This window comes from Corythoichthys intestinalis, chromosome 1, assembly GCF_030265065.1.
Source record: "Corythoichthys intestinalis isolate RoL2023-P3 chromosome 1, ASM3026506v1, whole genome shotgun sequence".
In the NCBI taxonomy this organism is placed as follows: domain Eukaryota; kingdom Metazoa; phylum Chordata; class Actinopteri; order Syngnathiformes; family Syngnathidae; genus Corythoichthys; species Corythoichthys intestinalis.
In genome coordinates, this window is record NC_080395.1 from 54902208 (window position 1) to 54918694 (window position 16487).

Below are 16487 nucleotides of genomic sequence, written 5' to 3' on the forward strand. Positions count from 1 at the left end.
ACCTTTCAGATTGCTTATAGTATCTGGAGTGAAGCACATTGGTGCAAATGTACCCCTTGTTTTTATAGGAGCAATTTTAAATCAGAACTAAAACCCAGATACGAAAAATATACAATAAAATCTTCAATAATTTAAAGCTGTTTTGAAATAATACAGGCATGGTTTTTTATAAGCCTATATATATATTTAAATCAGTCTCACGGGTCGTCAGTGACACATAAAAAATCATTTGCAGCGATCGGGTACTCATTAATTTTTGGCAATGTTGCCAGAGAAGGCAGACAAATGTAGAAAGTCTGTCATTTAGTATATTCATGACTGTGAACTGTTCGCCACAAAATGCAGAACTAAAACATTGTTGGTTGATGCAAGTATTGGAAACAAATATTTAGGGTTATCAACGTATGGATTTTTTTAATCGTTTGAAAAAAATTTTAATCGTTGATTAAAAAATCGACGTCAGCATATATATATCGTCCTCAAAACCATCAACTGCGAAAACGCATTTTCAACTGATTCAATGTCCTAATCACTGAAGAAAGACGAGTTGCCCACCGATTGTGCTGTATTAAGTGGGTTTAAATATCTGTGCAGCAGTTTTGATATAACTTTGTATTTATCCACCTGCCTTTGTCCATTGGTAGGTTTAAAGGGGATGCCGAAAAGTATTCCCCGTGCTGGCACCAGTTGTAGCGTCTCCCGCTGGCCGCAGCCCAGGTGTCTGCTGCAGCAGCCTATCATTATACAAGGCAAATTTATTTTGTGTAGTACTTTTGTGTAATACAATTCAACACAAGGCAGTTCAAAGTTCTAACAGCACATGAAAATCCACATAGATAAAATGATCCGTAAAAATCACATTAAACCAAAAACATTAAAAGCAGACAATTGAAACAGGGAATAAAATTATACATAAAAATCAGTTTAAATCATCAAGAGAATTAAAAAAGTAATTCAAATCAGAAATAGAAATAAACCGAAAAAAAAAAAAAAAAGCAAATAACTTAACATTTATAGACGGTTACCGTAATTTCTCGAATATAACGCACATTTTTTCCCCCCAAATCAACTTGTAAAATCATAGTGCGCATTATAAACGGTACATATGCAGTATATATACACATGTATGTGTATATGTGTAACCCCTGTGTCAGCGCCGCCCCGCGTTCCGCGCCCACCTCTGACTAGGCCGGGACGCGAACCCGCGCGCCAACGACGCTTCCACACGGCAGGCAAGATCGGTAACCACTGCACCAATAAGCTCGAGCCAACGGCGCAGCCGCTAGCGTCCTTACATGAAGGAATCGGCAGGGAGGTTTCCACGCTCCACATGGACTCGCGTGTACCCGTTACACTCACCCCCCGAAACCTTCGCTGCCGATCCGGGTACACGGCACCATTGTAACCCCTGTGTCAGCGCCGCCCCGCGTTCCGCGCCCACCTCTGACTAGGCCGGGACGCGAACCCGCGCGCCAACGACGCTTCCACACGGCAGGCAAGATCGGTAACCACTGCACCAATAAGCTCGAGCCAACGGCACAGCCGCTAGCGTCCTTACATGAAGGAATCGGCAGGGAGGTTTCCACGCTCCACATGGACTCGCGTGTACCCGTTACACTCACCCCCCGAAACCTTCGCTGCCGATCCGGGTACACGGCACCATTGTAACCCCTGTGTCAGCGCCGCCCCGCGTTCCGCGCCCACCTCTGACTAGGCCGGGACGCGAACCCGCGCGCCAACGACGCTTCCACACGGCAGGCAAGATCGGTAACCACTGCACCAATAAGCTCGACCAAACGGCGCAGCCGCTAGCGTCCTTACATGAAGGAATCGGCAGGGAGGTTTCCACGCTCCACATGGACTCGCATGTACCCGTTACATATGTATATATATATATATATATATATATATATAAGAAACGTACGCGGCGATCTGTTGCCGACCATCACGTTACGTGACGTCACCATTTTGTTTTGGTAATACTTCACTCTGATCGGCCGAATGATTTCATCTGTGTTAAATTCTACTTTTTTCACTCTTCATAAAGCACAGAATTTAGTTTCTTGAACTAATTTGAGTCAACGTTTATTGCAGCTCCGCAACTCGGACCATAATAAGCGTAACAACACAGACTTCCTGTGTGTATCCGTCAACTATATCTGTCCCTCGGGAAACTCAAACCCAAATAACAATAGTTCCTATTGTTACTGTCTTGTCGACAGCGATGAGCGCTCTCGGATTTCCGACTTACGTTCTCACTTTCATTTTACCCTATCAATCCATGGAAAAAACCTTTATTCATCCTGATGAAACGAGCAAGTTATACAGCAGCCTTTAAAAGAAAAGTCACATCTGTTTTGTTTTCTCCTAGAGTCTGGAAAGTTGGAGAAGTTGTCAAATCATATTATTACCGTAAATATTGTCAGTTTATGGTAATGTTTTGAACTACCAATATGCTATGCTTGTGCTGTGTTTCAGCAGTCATCAAAATGACATTTCTGTATCTGTACACGAGCTCTGTTTCTTGTATTCTTCTATTTATTGGTGCTAAAATTAGGGTGCGCGTTATAAAGGGGTATAATAATTTTCCCTAGATTTTACAAGTAAATTTGGGGTGCATATTATACACGGGTGCACCTTATATTCGGGAAATTACGGTATTTATACGCTGTGGTAAACAATAACCTTTTTAGCCCTGATTGAAAGGAGCTACCAGTTTGAGCACATTTCAGACTTTCAGGTAACTTGTTCCAGAGGTGAGGAGCGTAGTGACTAAATGCTGCCTCACCCTGCTTGGTTCTTGTTGTTGGAACATAATGCAGACCGGTTCCAGACGACGTTAGGGTTCTAGATGTTTCATATGGGTCAATCAAGCATGTATTTTGGTCCAAGGCCATTAAGTGTATTGTAGACAAACAGTAGTATTTTATAGTCTATCCTTTGACTCGCTGGAAGCCAGTCTAAAGGTTTCTTACCCGGTGTCATATGGTCCAATTTCTTTGTATTTGTAAGGACTCTGGCAGCAAGATTCTGAACTAGCTGCAGCTCCTTGACTGATTTTTTTTTATTATGACCTGTAAATATAACGTTGCAATAGTCCAATCTACTGAAAAAGAATGCATGCATTAGTTTTTCCATGTCATGTTTATGCTGAGATTTAATAGTAGCAGAACAGATGATTTGCCTGCGTCATTATTCAGACGAATATAATTTCGGACCTTGATAAGCACAATCTTGGTGCTGTGATGTGGCTGAAATCTAGACTGAAATGAGTTTTAAAAAGATTGTTTTGCATCATAAAAGCCAGGTTCGGTTCGAAAACAACCCTCTTGATAATTTTTCCCAGGAATGGTAGATTTGATATTAAGCTATAATTACCAGATCAGTTTTTTAAAGTCTGTGGGAACTCTCCTGCGTGGAGAGAAGTATTTATAATCTGCAGTATGCCTGGGGCTATGCAATGAAAACCACTTTTGAAAAAGTTTGAAGGAGGGATGTCAAGGCAGCAAGTTGTGGGCTTAAATTTTGACACAATTTCTGTCAAAAGTGTCACAGTCCAAGAGGCTAAACTGTCTAAGACTGACTTGGGGGACGTTTTGGGAAGCATTTAGTGCAACAATTGTTGATCTGGAGTTGCACACAGCCTGCCTAATCTGCAATACTTTGCTAATAAAGAATGCTGCAAAATCATTACAAGACATCAGATGCCAATTCCTGAGGTACTGCTGCTTGTGGATTTGTCAATTTGTCAACAGCGGAAAATGGTGTGCGGGTATTGTTGTTTCTACTAATCTCTGAAAAAACTGACTGCCTTGCATTCTTCAGTTGCTGGTTGTATTTGCTAAGACTCTTTGTAGATGTAGTAAAAAACTAGGAGTTTGTTGTGTGAAGTAGTAAGAGCGCTGATCGTCTGACACTTGACGCATTCGCGCGTAAACACCCATAGTTGTTTCCGCATGTATTCCTTAGTTTGCGCTACTAATAAATAGAGCTGGAGAAAAAATATCATCGGGTGCTATATCGCGATCGTTTTTTACAATCCGAGTATTGATACTTTTTATGAGTATTGATACTTAGACACTTCTAATGTGCTGCACCAACACGGCGCCGGCCAGAAGCCAACAAACTACTGTAGAGATGTCCCGATCCGATCACTCTTCGTCCTGCTGCTTTTCTTGGTCGGCAGTGCGCTTGAGATTGCTTGTTAAAGGTAATGATGAGTGACAGCTATTAAGGCTTTTATGTTGCCAGAGAAGCTGAGAGTGCTATACAGTCTCTACGTACGAAGTTAATTTGTTCCAGGACCTTGTTTGTAAGTCGAAATGGTTGTATGTTGAGCAGGATTTTCCCATAAGAATACATTATAATTCCATTCATTTGTTCCACAGCCCGAAAACCTACGCTAAATTCTCAATAAATATTGATGTTACAATTGCAAATATCAATTACAAAGAGCAAAATGAATACATGATGAATAAAAATCGGAATAATAATACAATAATAGCAATAATAGTAATAGTACCTGTAATAACGTAACAAACCGGGTTTTAATGGGGCGAATTTGTTTGCGTGGTGTACCTGAAGGCATCGCGGCTGACTTGATAGAGTGAGCCTGTATAGTTTCACTTTCACCTCTTTTACTTGCTGCGAGGGACACTAGGCACAAGTTGATGGAATAAATAATTAGAAACCTGACAAAGCTGGCGATTTCTTTGGCGATGTTACCACAATAATAATTGCCACCTTAACTTATAAAGACTGGCGAACGGAGGAGCACCGTCATGGCTGTCTACGTCTAGGGATGGGAATCGAAATCCGATTCCAATTCGGAACCGGTTCCTAGTGTTTCGAGGCCTCGACATCACAATGAAAAAGCCTTAACGATCCCTTTAACGAGTCCTGAAGACGCATATTGCGTCGTGACTGTCTTGTTGTCCAAACGCATCAAACTAGCATGGCGCCAAGAACCACCCGCTCCAAAGTTTGGCTACACTTCACCAGGAAAGAGGGTGAAAATGAAAGGTTACAATAGTTTAGCACGAGCATTGCAGCTGTAAACATAACAATGACAGCACGTAGGTTCAAACGCTCGAAAGTGTGTCTTCACTTCACGAGGAAAAATTACAACAAAACGACTTGCAATCATTGCAAGGTGGAGATAACTGCATCGGGAGGGAAGGTGGAGATAACTGCATCGGGAGGGAATAGACTGCACTGTCCTCACCAAGACAGCTATACAGCTAGCTAAACTCCGAAATGACGATACAGAAGACGTTGGTATAATTTGCTGACTTAATTCAACCATCACTTGAAGAGTGAAACTAAAAATAGAAATGAAACAAATCAATTTCGTCCCCAATAACAAACAGGTTTGCATCAATGTAAATCAGCAACGATTAGCTGCTAATTCAGTAATAACAACACAGTTAGCATGCGTTCGCTAGTATTAGCACATCTGTCAAACCACTACACAACTGGATTTAAGTGTCCGATCGCGAGTGGAAACACGCAACAACAACACAAAAGATGATACATACAGGCGTTGCCTCTGTAGATATTTTACAAGCATCAACAAAGAACGTAGGGTAGTAGCAGTGCTTCCCTCTCTCACTAACTCGCTCACTCGCTTGGATGCGGCATTTCTTCTTCTTCGCGTGTAAGCGCGCTCTTCTTCACGTGGGCGCTTTCTTCTTCGCGTGAGGACGCGCAAGGGCGCCCCCACTTGAGCGTGAAAGCACCATAAAAACTAAAAGGCATGCATTGCAATATACTGGTAAATAATACTTTAACAGGGGTCCCCAAACTACGACCCGCGGGCCGAATACGGCCCGCCCCGACATTTGGTCCGGCCCCCTGAACAATACCAGAGAGCATTTTGAATTTTTTTTTTTTTTCTCAATAGTGTTATTTATTTTCTGGCCTTTTTCTGTGAAGAACTCAGAGAGGGTTATTTGGTTATTATCTATTTGATTAATAGTGTTATTATTATTAATTATTATTATTATTATATTATATTATTATTTTTATTTTATTTACTTTTGTTCAGTGAAATATCCAGAAAGGGTTATTTGATTGTGGCTTTCTGAAAAACAATATTTTTTTACGTTTAGGCACTCCTGCAATCGTCACACTTTTTCTGTTACAAACTGACCCCTCATCAGAGAGGGGAAAAGTTATGCGGCCCTCACTGGAAAAAGTTTGGGGACCCCTGCAAGTTTAACACATATTGCTAACGGCAGACCAATGACCTATACGCCAATATATATCAATATTTTTATTTCTATTAGAAAAATGTTTCAGTAAAATGTTAAACATTCTTGTGCATTTGCCACTTATTGCCACAGCTAATATTGAGGCTTAGGGCCTCTTTTGACCTTGTTGTGAGTTTGTAAGGTTGTGACGTATGATTAAACAAACTCAATGCCAATCAAAACGTTTGTTCTTCTTTTCCCCCAAATTAGAATCGATAGGAGAATCGATAAAGAATCGAATTGTTAAGCAATATCGATAATGGAATCGAAATCCTAAAAATCCTATCAATTCCCATCCCTATCTACGTCTGTATTTTTGAGCGAGCCATATCGCGGATACGCACCCCACGCTCATATTTTTCTATCATATCCCATGTCAATGGTAACGGTAAGCATCACCTTTTTTCACCACATGCACTAAAATTATTAGAACCCATGTTGATTTCTCTTACAAGAAAATATGCCATGCGTTCGTCTTGTAGGAAAATAAAGAAACTGCGGTGCTGTTATATTGTCGTATTTAAAGCATGTCGTCGGATGTAGAAACGGATAGCAAGTCAAATTTTACGTCTGATGTCGAAAAGATCGTGTGTTGAAGCGATCGTATGTCGAGGTTCCACTGTACTTGAAAGATGCTGTATTGTTGAGCTTGTTTAAAACCTTTTGCGGTCGTGTGAGTGGCAATTCATTTTGCGTGTATGTGTAAAGTGGGTGGATTTGAGTGGACTGACTCGATGAAGTATTCAATAAAGACAAGTATTTTTCTGTTATTTTTGTTGGAAAATAATTCAGTGGGACAGTAAAATGTTTAAAACTTTTTTTTCCCCCCAGTATCTGATCGGGACTGTATAAAATGGCAAGTGTTTTGAATTTTTTTTTTTTTCTATTTTGCACAGGAACAGTTGCTGCAACAGTTAATGCACCTTTCTATGAAAAAAAAAAAGAATAAATTTCAATTAGCATCTAATTTAGAAGGAGATACATGCCTCTTTTATCTTTTTATAAATTTTAAAAGGTAATATGTCGCCATAGTTGAAGTATCGCAATACTTGGTCCATTTTCTATGGCAAACAATATGGACCCGTTTTAAAGATTTTTGCTTTATTTTTGTTATTCCTATTCGGATATAGAATCTGCTTTTCATTATCCAATGTGCATTATGGTATACCATGTAAGGCTGCAAAAACTAATCGATTAAAATGGACTAAAGATGCACAATAATATCGGTTACCGATAATTAGGCCTGTTGCGATAACAAATTTTAGTGTGCGATCATTTATTTCGTAAATTATGGCGATATGCGATATTACTGCACCCCACCAATTAAAAAAAAAATTACAATAACACTGTGAGAATACAGTATATATTAATAGATCACGTACACCCATTTAAACGCAATAAATGTTTACTATTAAATTCAAAAATACTTTTTAAGAAATCACAACTAAAAACAATAGACCATGCCTCTTTTAAGTAAAAGACAATGATATTAATACTGCACAGAAACACAGAATAAATGTGTTTTTTAAGAAAATAATACAATTCCACTTAATAATTTAAGCATCTAGGCAAATGAAAACGTTTCCCCTTGTAGCTTCTGCTATGGCGTTCCATGTGTAAAACATTGGTACCTCCACATACGAAGTTAATTTGTTCCAGGAGCTCGTTTGTAAGTCGAAATGGTGTATGTCGAGCAGGATTTTTGTATGTCGAGCAGGATTTTCCGATAAGAATACATTATGATTTCAATAATTCATTCCACAGCCCAAAAACTCACACTACATCCTTAATAAATACTGCTGTTACTATTGCAAATAGTAATTACAAAGAGCAAAACAAATAAAATATAAATAAAATCAGAATAACCATAATATAATAATAGCAATAATAACAACAATACAGTACAGTACCTGTAATAATGTAACGAATCGGGTTCTAATGTAGCGGACCGAATGCACCGCGGGGTTGACGGTGAGCAGGAGAGCGCTATTTTACTTTGTTTCGATCCTGGCGTCAACAACAGTGGACACTAGGCGAGTTGATAGAATAACTGATTAGAAACCTGACGAAACTTGCGATTTCTTTGGCAATGTTACCACAATAAGAACTGTCACCTTAACTTAAATACTGGCGAACGGAGGAGGACCGCCGGGCGAGATCGGCATTCTACGGCCCTAATGTCGACCCAGTTCATGGATGCACACACCATGCTTATATTTTGCTATCATTCACATCTTCATTTCATTGGTAAGCGTCACATTTTCTTTTTGTTTCTCCACCTGCACTAAACTTAAACTGCACTAAACTAAAAAATAGCCGAAACCATCCGACGGCCTCCGGCATGCCGGAGATGGTCCACAGTCAATCCGGAGCACTGACGCAGCCGGTGTTCTGCCAAAATATCCTACATCGGCGAAACGTGCTACATTAGTTGAATTTGACACCCAAAGTACTACCGTGCGCTCTAAACTTTAGATGATACAGGAGTAACGTACTAAAAAATGCCTGCAGAAAATACTTAAATGTAGTTATATCAAATATGGAAGGTTTAAATACGCTACGTGACTAATTTGGTCAACTGCTTCAAAGTTAACACCAAAAAAAAAACACAATGGTTAAAAGTATGACAGGGCAATACATGCAAAAAGTATCTCTGAGGCAGTAAAAAGGTTCTAAATAACTAGATAAAAACAAAAATAGTGAGTACTCGCTGCTTCTAACCGATATGCGCATCCGCATGGATGCATGCGCAAGCGCGCTGAGCATTGTGTTGGACGTTTCGCCGCGTAGTAAGGAATGGCCAAACACCTGTATATGTTGAACAATAGGATATAGACCCTACCCACGTGACGTCACAACTCCGCTCTCCTGACTGGTGCCGCCCACTTGTCCGTCAACACATCGTGTTGACCTGTTACGGCTACGTACATTCCTCCTATTTACGGCGTGTTTTTCTGCTCGTTAACATTAATAATCAAAATGGTGAAGGCGTGTGTGGCGGTCGGTTGCAATAACAGAGAAGATAGACGGAGAGACTTAAAGTTCTACTGGATTCCGAGAGACACGGAGAGGAGAGAGCGAGATGGGCTGCTGCAATTCGACGAGAAAACTGGGCTCCAAACGATTACCACAGATTATGTAGTAGTCATTTTATATCTGGTAAGATGCATTTAATATATATTTAGAGGGTTTTGGGCTGACAACCACAATTAAGATCATTGCTAGGCCAATCGCCGACAACATACACGTATGTATGTAGTGAGAGTGCTATCGCTAATCCATATGAACATTAAAAGCCCTAGCTCCATTGACAAATGACATGAAATACATTAGACTTGACAGTGGATGTTAGCAAGAACAAAAGATTTTGAATTGAAAATTTCGTAACTCACCTTCCGAGCACAAGATTCCTGCCGAATTTTCGTGTACGAGGACCTGTTTCACCCAACCAGCAACGTAGCATTTATAAGTCTCCAAGCTCTTAAAGTTTTTCAAACTTTCGAGAGAATAGGCTGATTTTGTGTGGACAAGATAGTTGTAAATATCAGGGTCAGGCAGAGACGGCGAAGGCAGCCGGTCAAAAATCATCGATTTAGGCATCAAATATGGATCTGGCGACTGTATAGAACGAAGCTTTTCCACATAACGCCTTTTATGCAACACATCCAGTGAGTTTACGGCATCAGAAAGCACCGGGTCTTCCATGAAATGCATTTTAAATTCCTCGATCAATTGAAACCAATGCTAATACAGAGACAAAATGACGGACAAGTGGGCGGAACCATACAGCGAGCACGTGGTTTTGTGACGTCGGTGGGTAGGGTATATAATGGGAACAAATTGGCTCCGGCGCTATTTTTTGCCGGATCCAGAACGAAAAAGCATTTTGCGTAGTTGGTAACAAGGAAGCCGAACTTTTAACAGCACGTCAGCCGCACGCGCGCACGCAGGTGCACGTGAGGCGATAAATCGCAGCGGAAAAATTATCGCCTTCATTTTTATTTACCGTGCAATAAATGGAATTGTTGCATATTGCGACGGGTTTACCGATAATTATCTGCTGATAATGACAATTATGATGTTGCACAGATAATCCAGAAAAAAAATCAACCGATAATGCAAGCCAATAACTTTTTACTTGATTTGGCCTCATTGTGCGCAATCGGCGCAGTTTTGTCCAATTCCGCACCATCGCCTAAACCCCTCCTCCCTCTGAAGCCCCTGTCGCATGAGTGACGCGTTACCAATTCTGCACTGCCACCTCAACCCCCCTCGCTCTAAAGCCACTGTCGCATGAGTGACACGTTACATGACATGATATTGAAACATGGCGGCTCTGTCACCAGTGCGGGTTTATTTTTCCGTGTGTGAAAGAAATGACGCTCTCGCCATCAGCAAAACATGCACTGCAGAAGTTTCACGAAATGGAAGGAAGGAATCCTCATTCAACACCACCAACCTGATCAGCCATTTAAAGCTGCATCACAAAGCTAAGGCTAATACTGGGAAGCTATGGGGCTTGTGACGATTGTAGACACTTTTGACAGAGACATTTTGACTGATGTGATCAGAGAGCCAAAGACCTGGATGAAAACATAATGCCATTTAGTGCCTTTGATGACGGCCGTTAATCGTTGTTGAGGACATGGGATTTCGGCTGCTTTTACCGCACTGGAGCCCCACTACCACATACTGATTGCCGCTAGTTTTCGGATGCATGCTTACCTGCCTTATACGACCACTATTCTTGGTGAAATACCTGCTGATCACTTTAATTTCACCACGGACATTTGGACAAGTGATGTCAGTCAAGTAAGCATGCTTAACATGACGGTGCAGTGATTAGATGATAACGTCAACATGCACCAAACCACACTCCACTCACAAAACTGCCTGGCTAACACAGCAGAGGCAAGTAATGCATTCAGTACACTGCAAATTTATATCGTCGCAGTCGGATTAGTTTTCTTAAATCTAGTCAAACAGTTTTCCCCGTCTTGCTTTGAGTGTTGAAGACTAGTTTAACAGATTAATGTGAAAGCTCATACATTAAAAATTGGTAATTTTTCACCTAGATCGAGAAAAGAATGCTTTCAAATAATGTTTTGAACCATATCTATTCTTGACTAAAGAACATTTCTGACAAACAAGCTGTTTAAGATTCAATACAATAATTTATTACTTAAGATAGGCTGTTAAGCTTATTTTCAGCTATATATTTTTCTTATTTAAAAAAATCTGAAAATTTACTTGAAGCACTGGCAGAGAATTACTCATTTCCAATAGATTCACACTGAAAACAAGGGAATTCAACTAGTTTTAAGGAAGTATGTTTTTGCAGCATACTATACGTTATATATTTTAAGAATGGCTTACTTTTAAAGGAGGTTTTGTGCAACTTAGGTATTTACTCTAAGTAATTGTTGCCAAAAGCTTACCATTACACATTGTCATTCAATCTGTTATTGTATTGATGTTGGAATTTACTACTTATTCACATTTGATGTGGAAAAAGAAGCAATATACTGTATTTTTGCATAGTGACATTTGCTATTGTGTAAACTTTAAAATTTTACATGCATCTTTTATTAGAATTATCGGCTTTACGTTATCGGTTATCGACTGTTAACAGTTATCGGTTGAAAAATTTATCGTGTTATCGTGCATCACTAAAATCGATTAATAAATTAGTTGTCAACAAATTTGATAATCGGTTTTTGCCGGCAGCTCGGAGCATTCTAGATTGGGTCCTTGTTTTTGTGTAATGTGAGGGTGCATGCACACCAGTGTTTAGAGTAAGAGAGTTCACTACTACACTCAGGTTGAGCTGCTGAATCAATAATGTTACGAAATGTCGAGAGTTAGATTGTCTTGTGTGTTGTTAGATCCAGCGTGCCTCTTTCAGAGGTGAGTAAATGAAGCCAATTGTATTTGTATTCTTTGTTGATGAAACATTACTACTTAGCACAGATCGCAAAGCTAGTTAGCGTTTTGGCCAATGTACTTGTGTTCGTTTGTCTTGTGTTTTTGAGAAGCATATTAGCACGTGATTATTCCTAAATAGTAAAGTTGTCTCATTTCTTTTTATAAAGAATCCATAAACATAAAACCACTCATATAACAGCTTAGTCTCATTTCAACACACTCTCATTCAAACTGTAAATTGTCATACAAGAACATTTGTTTTAAACTTCGAATTGTATTTGTGAAAGACTGTTCCATAAAGACAACTGATTCATTACAGTCCGCCACATCCTAATTAGATTTGAATTAGATTGTTGTTTAATTTGTTTAAAAAAAAAAAAAAAAAAGTCAATGAGTCATTGACACAATTTATATCAGTGCTTTGCCCACAAGAAAAAAAATGTCAATTAGCAGCACTTATTTTTTATTTGAATGAACAGGTTTTTTGTCTGATTTGTGTACCGAGAAATTTTGTTCTATACTCAGAACCTTTATTAAAAACCTTAACAAGTTTTATTTACTTCAAACAATACAGTTGTAGACTACAGTTAAGTTGAAGCTGTAGTAAAATATTTTTAAAGGAAATAGTAATCCATTTTAGAGCTGAAACGAATACTTGAGCAACTCGAGTAACTTGAGTTTAAAAACTGATCCGATTAATTTTATTCACCTCGAGGAATCGTTTAATTTTGCCAGCTTTAAGCATCATGTTTTGCCCGGACTACTTTTACTGCGGGACAGCGCGCTGATGTCACGTGCGGAGAGGAAGAAGCAATAAAAAAAAACTTTCTGCAGCCGACAGCAGCCACAAACTACGCCGTCGTTGTTAAAAACTAGCCCGCATGATGCGGTGGTAGCAGGTAGCATTTGATGCGTCTCATAGATATCACATGTATGTTGAACTAGATGCGAAATGACAGAGTCAGCGGTGTTTGTAAACAGCAGCCATCTTAAAGCAGTACACTTCTCAGTGCTAATAAATAAGATTATTGTTACTGTCACTCACGTACGTAACGTTAGCCCTGCGGATGGCTAGGTTTCTATTAAGACCACTGTCGATGCGTGGCTAATGTGTCTTACATACAGGCTTTATTTAATCTGTGAAACATAGTGCTGTAGAGTGACGAGGGTGTAGAATGAAAATATGATAAAGCTAACTGAATTTTAGCTCAGTTGTCATTGCTGGATAAAACACCATTTAGCACCGGCCCCTAATGTGCTCCAATACAGCAGGTATCATACTGTAACGTTGACAAAGAGTCACCCGCTTCGTTAGGTTGCAATTATTTCTTTATTGGGAACTTGTGGAACGACAACAACAACAGGAAGGCACGTCTCTCGCTCTCCCGCACCTCCCTCACCCCCGCACGTCACGCGGTGCATTCAGGAACGCATGCAAATATCCCCGCCATATTATAACCTGATATGATACAATACATTTATTTTGAACACTGCAAAAACTCAAAATCCTATCAGGACTTAACAGTTTAGACTAACTTAAAACTTAACTAGAACTTAAAAATTGCTTGACACAAATGGAAATTCAATTCAAACACGTGCTAAAAACACCTAACTTTTAAGTGATGTGTGTTATCAAGCGTAATGGCATTTTTAGGTAAGAAATATAAATATTTTTTTTATAAGATCTAAAAGTTTTTGGAGTGAAAGCAATGAATTGGTCTTTTTTTCCCCTAGTCACATCTGAGAGGCAATTGTTGGCTGTTTTCAACAATGTACATCGAAAATAAAGACATTGATTGACTGAAAATGTATCAATATTAGATGAAATGTCTTTTTTTCTCACGTATATTTTTAAATGCTCTTTACCGAAAAAAATGTTTTATCCGATTAATCGATAGGATTTTCAGTTGATTACTCGATTACTAAAATATTCGATAGCAGCAGCCTTAATCCATTTTGTCTTTATTGTTACTTACAACATGCCTAAAACAACTTCAAGTTAAATTTTGTAAATTGTGTGTTTGGAAAAAAGTGACATTTATCCGATTAATCGTTTCATCGTAGATTAATTGATTATAAAAATAATCGTTATTTGCAGCGCTAGTACCTTGTCCCTTATGACACTGATACACTGTAATATGTGTATTATAGTCAGGGGTGCACATAATTTTTTTGCCCAGGTTCTCAGAGGAGGACCTGGAGATGTGACTTGGTCCTCATTGAGCTTGAGAGCCGACCCGCCTGATGCGATAAATTTATGACCAGCTTTACTTAGAGCCAATTAACTTTAATTAATTATATTAACAATTAATGCTTGATTGACATCAACTGGCACAACAAAATTGCCATTACTTTGAAATGTAAAGAAATAAAAAGCACCAGTTCAAAATAAAGGGCATTATGCGGGGTGGGATGTCCTCCTCATAAGACCTCATTGAACGTGCATGTTTATCTTTGTAAAATGCGAGCAAAAACACGTTTGTCATTGCATGTCGCTGTTCATTACCTTTATTCCGCCCTATTCCGCCACTTGTCCATAGGGCGAGTGGGGTCCTGTTTGACATCGATAGTTTGCTTAATTGCCACATGCTCTGTTTTTTTCGTGCTTTTCAAAGTTTGGATGGCCGAAATTCTTTGACCCTACATAAAATGTGCCGCTCTTATCGGCGACATTGGGATTCTCACGGCACATTTTGTACCGCATTTCAGTGCGAGCATCATTTGCTTCTAGCCATGGTACCTCCTGTAGCCACTTTTCAGCAAAAGTCCTTTTTTTCGGTAGCTCCGGTGACGTCTCTGTTGTCTGTCTGTCTTTTGATGGGGCTGGGGGAACACGGAAGTAATTACTCAGTGTGGCCTGCCTCTTCGACATTTTGAGAAGTTATTTTCTCGTGTCCGCCGCAAATACAGTGGTCAGCCATCGGTACGCAAAAGCGTATGGAAACCGTTGCGGGCCAGCGCGTTTATCTACGTCCAGTACGCATGCGCGCATGCGGACCACTTATGTGCACCCCTGATAACAGTTCTATGTACTGTTGTGGTATCTTCTAATGCACTGAGACCCAATGTTTCTTAACTTAAACTACAATTTGTTCAGTTGACTGAGAAGTTGTTTGGCTATTTCGGGGAAGTATTGTACTTCCTGCGTGGATTATTACAATCCATCAATCCTCAGATTCCTGCTGGGAACCCGCATTAGGTTGCATGCCAGTAAAAACACAAATACCTACAGTATCATCCTTCTTGCCATGTAGGCCATCCCAGTGAGGTCTGGCCTTAATCCTGTCCTACGCATCCACCTGCTACGCTGCTTCTAGCGTTTTAATTCCACTTACTATTTTGTCATGTGTTGTGATCGCAAGGTCACACATTTGTTTATGTTTGTAATTTAAAAAAAAAATCAATTAAATCCAAAATACTTCATTGTCCACACAAGAAACAGCTTTTTATTGAATTAAATAATACTTAGCTACATTTATATGATTTTTGTTCTCCCAATCTGTGTCAGACCTTTAAGACAGATTGAGGGAACAATTGTTAGCTCAAATGGGAAAAATAGAGTTGCTACACTGACGAGAATATTGCCATTTAGCCCAAGACTGGGCCTCTGTTGAATGTTCTCCAATGTCCCACCTCTGAAATCCTGATAAACCCTTGTCCTCATAGTTGGAAGGGAACAGGGGGAAGGGTGTCTGTCCAGAAAGGTTGGAAACATGAGCAGAGTTGTGAGGGCTGTTTGAGGGCCAGTTTGTCTTATGTCTCCCCACTACCCAATCCCCTGTCTTGTTTAGTTTGCAATGTCACTAACTTTTTTGTTATGTGGTCAACCCTTGCACATTAGTAGTTCGATAAAGCGTAACCTGGCACGCGAGATTAATTCTTCCAAATATCTGGTACGAATAAATTTAACATATCAATCTGGTCAAGATCCGCTTGAGAGCTCTTTCATCGGAAGAACCGTCGAAAAATATACGGCTGCTGATGGGACACGGCTTTTCTTGCAATGCTCGCGAAAACATGTTTCCCTTCCAAAAAGCTTTTAGTGACGCTCTTTGCCCTTCATTTAATGAGGAAATTAATGTATTTCTGACAAAACTTCAGAATTTGACCTATCTACAAGAACCGCGTTGCACTCCGACGTTTTATTGAAACAGATAGTTGCATTGCATCCTTGTCACATCTGCAGCCCCCGCCTCTTTCTCCTGATTGGCCTGGTCATCAGTTGGCCCCTAAGTGGTTAGGCACTTGAGGTTGGCAAGACTGTACTGTATGATGAATGAATGAATCAGACCAGTCTTGCTTGAATGGCTA

General features: G+C 39.8%; 1 protein-coding gene across 2 annotated transcripts in view; it reads left to right on the plus strand.

Moving 5' to 3' along the window:
* The window catches only part of ankrd11 (ankyrin repeat domain 11), a 200521-nt gene that overhangs the window by 49302 nt on the left and 134732 nt on the right, over nt 1-16487 (plus strand). The window lies entirely within an intron of this gene.